The sequence below is a fragment of the Wyeomyia smithii genome, chromosome 1 (assembly GCF_029784165.1).
Source record: "Wyeomyia smithii strain HCP4-BCI-WySm-NY-G18 chromosome 1, ASM2978416v1, whole genome shotgun sequence".
NCBI lineage: Eukaryota > Metazoa > Arthropoda > Insecta > Diptera > Culicidae > Wyeomyia > Wyeomyia smithii.
This window is the reverse complement of record NC_073694.1, coordinates 181,160,665-181,169,892: the sequence shown is the minus strand read 5'-3', so window position 1 is coordinate 181,169,892 and position 9,228 is coordinate 181,160,665. Positions and strand designations below refer to the sequence as shown.

Here is a 9,228-nt window from a genome sequence, read left to right as displayed (position 1 = left end):
CACTTCAATGTTTTTGTTTCTCGAAAACATTTAATGTAGAGCGCGTAAGACAACTTCAAGTGTTGATTAGAGCTGATTATAAAGCTGTGAGAAATGACAGGAGCGAAAATTTCCATGCAGGTCCGAAACCTTATTGTGCGTGATGCTAAGCGTGGCGAATCTCTACGGAAAACAGCGGAAAATTTGGAGTGAGCCATGAACCAGTGCAAAAGATCATAAGGAGACATAAAGAGCTCGGTAGTGTTGCTGATCGACCGGGAAGAGGGGTAAAACGCAAGAGCATTGCGCGAACCGATGACTTGATCATCCGGCAGATCAAGAAAGATCCTCGCACAACCGTGCGAGCCATTAAGGAGCGGTCAGATTTGACGATCTCTGACCGTACCATTCGACGACGCATAGCAGAAAAGGATTTAAAGAGCTATTTTGCTAAAAAGAGACTGATGCTTAGCAAAGTAAACAAAACCAAACGCCTCCTCTTTGCCAAAAACCACATCAACAAGCCCGTGGAGTTCTGGAAGCATGTCAGCTGGTCAGATGAATCAAAGTTTGAGCTCTTCAATAAGAAACGGCGACTAAGAGTTTGGCGGAAAAGCGACGAGGGGCTCCAGGATAGACATCTTTAGCCAACAATAAAGCACGGCGGTGGGAACATTATGGTTTGGGGCTGTTTCTCGTGGTTTGGTGCAGGAAATTTATGCGTAATCAAGGGTATAATTACGGCAGAAGTGTACATCGACATTTGGAGGAGTCGATGCTTAAAATGGGACTGGAGAATAGTTATACATCTCAGCAAGACAACGACCCAAAACACACAGCGGAGAAAACACGTGCATTCTTCCGGTCAACCTGCATCAAATCAATGGAATGGCCACCCCAGAGCCCCGATTTGAACCCAATTGAAAATCTCTGGGTCATACTCGACAACAAGGTGGATAAAACGGGGGTAACAAACAAACAAACAATATTTTGCAGCCCTACAAAAGGCTTGGGACGATTTCGACCCACAGCATCTCCGGAACCATAATAAAAAAAAACATGTTAGTTATAGTAATAGATTTAGTTTCAGCTCGTAGTCAGCAGCGAGGATAAATAATTTGCCTTTAGCTTATAAGATATTTTGGACCATAAGGCATAAGACTTCATTGGCTCCGTAAAACATTGATTTGTATTGTGCCGTGTCAAATAAATGTTGTGTGAACAAAAAAAAATGTCCTCGTTGAAAGCATGCCAAAGCGTCTTCAATTGGTGATTGAGGCCAAAGGAGATCATATTAATTACTAATAGTTTGTTTGAACTAATGTTTTGTTTAAAAAAATAAAGTGGATCTTTTTTTTTGTCATACTAAAAACTAACCCAAAAGTGAACATATGTTTTTTAAATATTTTTAAATAAAAATCAGTGATAAGTCTAAAGAAAAACTAAATTTGGAGGTAAACTTTTCTGTTCCATAAATTTAAACCATAGTAAGTTGAAAAAAAAAACGAGTGGGTTCAAAAAAAATCATATTGGGATGGATCTTTTTTTTGTGCCGGTTACTGTAAATGATTTGAAAATGTACTTGCAAATTTTCAAACCAATAATCTCCAATCTTAGCTGGGCCCCATTCCAAATCACTCCGGAATATTTGTAATCTCTAATACCATTTTTACACAAACCTTTTTCGAAAATTAGTCGTGATTCTGAAAATATATCAATAGCGAGTGACGTCATGTATTTGAGTTTGACAGAAACTTGTACCATGGAACGGGGTGAATTGGATCAATTTTTATATTTTCTGATTAACTTACTTCATTTTTAAAACAAGTACTGGTGCGTTCTCGAAAAAACCTCTTTGGTTATTGGTGAAATTTCATTCGTTTACTTTATAAAATAAATTCATGAATTCTATAAGGTAGTATGAGATAAATCGGGGTGAAATTGATCACCCTTGAAATCCATACATTCTATTGGTATGATGATATCATCAAGTTATAGAAAATATCAACTCAAAGAAAAATCGACGCCTAGAGATTTGACAGTATTTGACCTAATTAAAGCAACATTTTAATCATCAACGGAATCACATTGTTGATTCCTAATTATTTTTTTCTACACACCCGCCCAACCACGGACCGAAACATTCGGCGCATTCCGTATCGGCCATCGGCAACGAATGTAGCAATGGGCGATATTGTATCGGTATCGGAAATATCGATACTTTTGAGACGATATTTCGATTTTTTGGATCGATACACAAGCGTCCGATACTCGACCGTATCGATACTGAAAAACGCGATATTTGTATCGATATTCTTTTATGCATACGGACCAGCTAGCTGACATGTTACAGGGGCTAACATCTCAATGTGTACACGAGATCACCGCCACTTTTGATACGCTATGTTATGCTGTCTGTCAGCGTCAGTGGAGCCCACACATCGTAGAACCGCTGCGATGTTGGCTGCGATAAAGCAAAGCAAATCGGATGGAGATGCCAGCTAGTTGATACGAGCTGGAACCACTGAAAAGCTGCCACTGTCAGTATAAGTATCGCACAAGTCTATTTGCACTAGCAAAACTTAAGCCTGTATTACACTCTTTGACCAAGCGTCAAATATTTGGCACTTTTTGACAGATAAAAATTTGGTCGAAGATAATTATTTGTCACTCTCCAATTTTAACATGAGGCAAACACGGGCAAACAACAACCATGATGTCAAATAAATTTGACCATTATGTCAGAAGGTCAAAAATTTGACCATTAGACAAAGAGTGTACTACAGGCTTTAGATGGAGAAATAGATAGAGAGAATGTTGTGAGCCAAACGCAGCATAGGGCCAAATTCGAAATTTGTTTTACTTAAGCCACACATTTAAAGCCAAAAAGGAGTGCTCAATAATAACGTGTTCTCAAATACTTTCAAAAATAGGCATAGCTCTACGTTACATTATTAAGGCACAAAACTTATATTGTTTCTCTGACAATTGATTAAAATATTGTTTGTTTACATTTATACTCAGCTTCATTTGTTTTTATTTTATTAAATTCTACTTTCTGCGTTAAAATGCATCCACAAACCCCTCAAACGAAATTCAACGTCATCAGAAATAATGTTTGGCTTCGATTTAGTTGGGCTATAACCCAACGAGCGGGAGCCCAACTAAAACGTAGCCCAACTAAACATAGCCCAACGAGCGAAATTTGACTGTATTTTAAAAACAAATATAAGTTTTCTGGTTACACTGTTCAGATCGAATATTTGCAAGCGGAAACTAACTCATGCTTTCCGTCGACACAAGTTAGAGTACAAGTGAAAAAAAAATTGCAATATTTATTAGTTAGAAAAATTCAGCGGTAGACTTCACTATCTTATTTTCGCTGACATTTCTAACTTTTTTACGCATCAACTTCCTCATCAATTAATATGGAAGTGTGTCAATAATTTATACAAATAAGACGAGAGCTTCACAGCCCATTGGGCCAGTGAATACAAATCTTGAAGATATAAGATGTTTAATTCATTTGTTTACCAAAGCTCAGAATTTCTGCATTACCTGTATGTATTTGTTTGTGAAGTCATTTGATTCATGCTGCTCTAGAGAATGCGGATAGATACCAGAAAAACAACAAAAAGTCGGCACATCAAATTTTCATTGCTGGAAACCACCAAAATTTTGCTGATTTTTGGTGTGCTGTGCTTCCAGCAATCTGTTCAGCAAAATGAAATTTGCTAATTATTCAGTAATGCTCAATTGCATAAAAGTGACAGGTCGTTTGCTGCATGTTCGGTAAAACATAATACAACTTGCTGGTTGTCAGCTATGACAATTTGCTGTTCATTCAGCAAAGCATAAATCAATTTGCTGGTTAACCAGTTAAGTCAAGGGAACCATGTTTTCGTCAGGCACCAGATTCCACCCGCCCATCGGATCATAGGCAAATTACTGTTGAACTAGAGATGTATGATTATCATTTCAACTTTTAAGTTCATCTAGCCCAACAAGGACTTAGCTATGGTCCCATATTCGCTATCAGGAGCTTAGCGATGATCCCGTACCAGCTGCACAGCGATTTGGCGCGTTTTACTAATGACAGCTTGACGTAAATTTTTTGTTTTGCTGTATTTTCGCGAATCACTGAATCGAATACTGGTTTTCAGTAAATTCAGGGTGGCCACTCAATATCAATTTTCAATTTCCCGGTTTTCCCGATGATATTTAGTGAAATTTCCCGGTGTTTTATTTTTAAAACATATGAGAAAAAAATCAATTTTCACATGCTTATTTGTGCCTTGCAAAAATAGTGTTACAAAAACTATGAAAAACATTCCTCCTTCATCGTGTTTAGCCGTTTGTCGACTTTAGCAAGTACCTTCATGGTGATCTGCTGCACAATTTTCGCCCTCTTTATCTCCAAATCGTTGACAATCTTTGCCTTCTCGCGCTTTTTTGCTTCCTTCTGCATCTTTCTCTGTCAACCTTCTCTCGAGCTTGCAGTGCTTCTGTGTCAGGATGCCAATGAAATGCGTGGGAAAAATTCAAGAGTTGGGGCATAGAGTTTTTGTCTTCTAGAAAAATGTCCTCAGGCAAAACTTCAAGCGGACTTTGGGAAGAAGAGCCTCAGAGTGGCCAATGAAAAAAATGCACATAAAACTGTCAAGATGCATTTTGCAAAATGGCTGAAACGTTGAGATCTGTTATTTCAAAACAATTTTTTTTTCGAAAAACTTCGATCCTGGGACTTTAAAATTTTCGAGCTGGGGTCAATGTAATGTATAAGAAATTTTCTCATGGTCCGTAAAATAAATTCAACTGACACTCTGAATAAACAATTTGAAAAAAAAAATAGTTTGGCTACTGTTTGTTTTTGATATAGAAAAAATCTGAGAAATCTTTAACAAATAGCTCTTCAAGGTGGCGTCTTTCCCCAACAAAATCAAGTAGTCAAAAGGTCCAACACAGAATGAAAAGACTTTTTTTGCTGCTTTTTGCTGCTTGTGGTTAAAATCATACCAAAAATCGGGAAGTACAAACCGTGTAGCCCCGTTCCGGTCCGGTTCGAAATAAAATCGAGACTCGAAGTTTCCGGTCCTATTTGACTTTTGACCGGATTCTCCCCGATGCGATGTCGAACACTATTCACAAAAAGTTTCAATACGGCTTCCGCGACGCTGATAACTTTTTGACTTCTACAAAATCTGACAATATATGTTACGGAACAGTAAATTTAGCCACCTGATCAAGCCTGATTTAATTTGACGCAGATCTTGCCGCGAAGCCGCTGTCGACTTTAACTGAAACCAACAATCAGCTTTCCCCTATCCGGCAGAATCATGCCAGTTAGGTAAACATAAAATAAACAGGGTCTCATGTTGACATTTCCTCAGAAACTGTTGAACAAATAAAGCGGCAGACATGAAGGAGGATGATTTTCCCGGCGTGAAGCCTAATTTCCCGGTTTTCCCGTATTTTTTTTTCCGGTGATTTAAAATTCCCGGCTTTTTCCCGCTTTTCCCGTTTTTCCGGTAGAGTGGCCACCCTGAGTAAATGTATTTATCAAAAATTCAAAAATGATCTCAGCTATAGTATCGATACTTCTGGTATCGATACTTTTTGACCGATATTTTGAGTATCTGGATACTTTTGGTTCTTCGGGTATCGATACTGAAGTATCGATACTCTCCGTCGTATCGCCCAATGCTAAACGAATGCGTACCCACTTTCGTTACCGCTTTCTTCGCGGGAACTCAAGGTCACTGCTGTTTATGTTTACGTTTGAGACACCGCTTGCATGTCGCGCGGTGTGTTTGTGTTGTTCGGTATGCTCTGTTATGTTCGCTCATTTTCCTCTGCCCGCTATCGGGAGCGCGCGGAAGTTGAGAGCGGAATCAAAACAAACTCTTTCCTTTGGATGTTAAGTTTAATGTTTTTTGCGTCGCATAAAGTTGTTTCGCCTCTAATTAATTGCCTTGATTAGTGGTTGTCCTGCCTGAATGGATCATTCATCGGAGCGCACTAATGGTGCCGTAAAGATGAGATCAACATTTAAATGACAGGTGTTCGAACAGAATTCACCAATGTGCTGAAACTTCCGAACAGCACTGTCCGCTCTCTGTTTTTGGTTGGGCGCTCTCCCAAAGAGAATACACGTGCCGCTCGCGCACTGTATTTACACCGGGTCAAAACGGTTTGCTTCGATCTTTTTTCTAGTCGCAGCAACTACTCGCTGCTAAACGGCGCATAGGACGACACTTCTGTCAGTCTGTCCTCGACACTCGTTCGAACCGACCGTGCGGAGAGTGGGTGGCGCTTGTTTTTTGTCCGAAGCCGGGTTTTAAATCCGAAAGTCATACATAGTGTTGTGGTTCTTGTTGCCTGTTTTTTTTGCTCGCCACAAGCTGCTAGACATGCCGTGACTTAGATGGTAATGCTAGAAGTGGTGAATCTTACATCCGCGTGTTGGAGTGTTGAAATTAGCAGTGGCAAGCGGTATCGGTTCTGTTATAATCTGTCTTGATAGACGCGCGCGATGAGTGATGCGATGTAGGATGTAGGAGAAGAATTAAAGGGTGAAACAATCGTTTGGTGTTCGGGAGAGAATTCAATTACCTACCACTGATATGTGTGGTGAGTTAGGTTAGGAGGCCTGATAAGGTGTCTTTCCCTTCGGTTTGTTTTGGTAGCCGCCTTGAAGTGTGGAGCCTAATCGCAGCCGGCAAAAGTGGATTACTTTGATGCTGTACCGCACTTGATAAGTAGTGAAAAATTGCTGAGTGATTGGATGATAAGCTGCTGTGTGCGCGTCAATTCGTCTGAAAATTGTGTGAAAATAGTGTTTGGTTGAAAGCTGTCAAAAACCAAAGCATAAACGGGTGAAGTTTTCCAAAACAACGGCACCAGCTGATTCTCCTCAAAACAGGTACGTTTATGACTTCCTGCAGCTTCATAAGCGGATAGCTTCTTGTGAAGCACTCGAGAGGCAGCTCATATATCACAGAAAACGTCACTTTCGTCTGCTTGTCGTTGCGTTTCCAATCCACCATATTCGAAAAGGTACCATGAAAACCGGCATGAAACCCTTCTGCTCATGACAATCGATTCGCCCGCACCAGAGCAGGTTTGAATATCAACTTTCCGGCATCCTTCTAATCATCGCTACAAATCTTTTACCCGATTTTTGGTTTCGTTTTTTTTTTTGCTTTCGGCTCGACCGAAGTTTGATTCTTCTCCTGCGGCTGTGCTGTGTCCGTCAAAGTCACGCCGAGGTCTAGGTTCAGCTTCAGGGCCCGAGTTTCGAGTCGATCGAGAGAAGCAGGGAAGCAAAACAAACCAACCGATCGCTTGGGCGTAAAACATGAAAACAGATTCGAAAGAATTCGATTTATTTTCCCTCATGCTACTTTTATTACCAAACACACACTTACACACACACACACACACACACACACACACACCTAAAAACAAAACATATTCACCGGTCCACAGTGATGGGAAATTTCGAGGTTCGTCTTTTTTGCATCTGTCGTCAGCATGGTGTCTCCCGGTTGCGTAAAAGCCTTCTTCGATCTTTAAACGTTTATTAATTATTCGTTAGAAATGGGGTGGTTAACATTTTCACTCAATTAGTTAGTAACCCCATATTGGCTCTGTTTGATTTATTCGACTATAACTTTTAAATGGTGAATATGCATACATTCGTCGTTTCAGAGTAGGGCGATGCTTATTTTGACTTTTATAAAGGTGCCTCGAAATTTATGCTGCATACAGGCAGACAAATATTTTTTTTCAAAGATTTTCAAAACTATTATAGGTACAAAGCCGCCTTGAACCCATTGAAAGTGAAGACACATTCTTTTGCCGTCAGAAAAGTGTTTATATAATTACTAAAGAATGTTATTTTAATGAAATTTTGTCATTAGCCTCAGCTTTAGTTTCAACACCAGTTTTGACGTAGAACTACGTGTTCGTTTCCTATCCTGGCGTTCAAGTGAAATTGAAATCGGTCAGATTTTAGGTTAGATTTCCAGCTGTAATTTCTTAATGGTAATGGATCGTGGTCATCTATGTGTCGTTAAAAAGGTGAAATGTAGAACATATTTTTGATATAAAGTTTGATTTTTTTTTCTTCATCTGTAAAGCTCAATATTTATTATTACTCTAGTATTCAGCAGTGTCAATTAGTTTTAAAGTTCTGGATTTCAGTTTTTAAAGTTATGGAAGCTTTCTTCTGAAAAAATGCCGCGATTAGTAGACTTGAAAAATGCTCCACTCTTGGTCTGGTCTAATCATGATCCATAACCCTAAGAAGAGAAAAGAAAATCACAGCCAAAGCAGCGGGCGTTTTACGATTATGCCATTGTGTACTGCAGCGAAGTTGTTCCGCGTGTGCTATCTTGGGGTCGGTATTACGACTAAGCCCACGCATTTTTCTTCTCCTCGAACCAAAGGAAAGCTTTTCTCATATCGTCACGTGCCGTGAAATATCAATCTGCTCAAAAAAAAAGTAAGGCGGTCGTAAACTGTAACCCAACCAAGGTGAGAAGGCATCCGGCCACCGGTAAAACTTTGAAAAGTGTGTAAAATTTCATTTTATAGCCATGATTTTTATCAGAGTTGCTTTTTTTCTCTCCACCACACACCGGGCTCAAGATTAATGATCGGAACGAGTTGGACCTCGAAACAGCTGACTTGACAGTTTATTCCAAGGAGAAACCACATAGCTTTCCAAACCATGCATTAGATTAATCAAAACCCAACCAGGTAACAATGCACCCTAATTGCCGAATTCAAATGTAGGCACGGGCTTCCAAAAAAATCCCATTCGCACTTCATATGTTCTAAACCCCAATTGCCGGCACAGATGGCTGGTTCCCTGCGCCTGACCCCACCTAGGGAATGACCGTTCTTTTAGTGCTTGGGCGCTGAGTTTGTTGTCAATCAAAATTAAGAAGCGGAACAGTAAACATGTAAACGGTGCCCAAGAAGATAGTCATTAATTTAGTTTTCCCTCTCTTCTCCCGCGGGAGTTAAATTGTTGTAAAACATACTATTTCCCATGTTATTCGGCCACAAAACGCTTCGATCGATGCGCAACGATATCCCGCATAGGGAATTTTTCATGTTGGTACTTCGAGCGACTGACGACGGTCGGTGGTGGTGGCGTGTTGATTGTGATGATTAATTCTAAGAAACATCCAAACGAACACAACTGACTGGAAGGGAACCTTTCACGCACGGACTCAGTCG

General features: G+C 39.9%; 1 protein-coding gene across 1 annotated transcript in view; it reads left to right on the top strand.

Moving 5' to 3' along the window:
* Positions 1-6,213: 6,213 nt before the first annotated feature.
* LOC129719065 (uncharacterized) overlaps positions 6,214-9,228 on the top strand; it is a 305,280-nt gene continuing 302,265 nt past the window's right edge. Inside the window, exon 1 of the mRNA XM_055670427.1 lies at positions 6,214-6,901. The gene's annotated coding sequence lies outside the window, so the exon portion shown is untranslated. The remainder of the gene's footprint in view (positions 6,902-9,228) is intronic.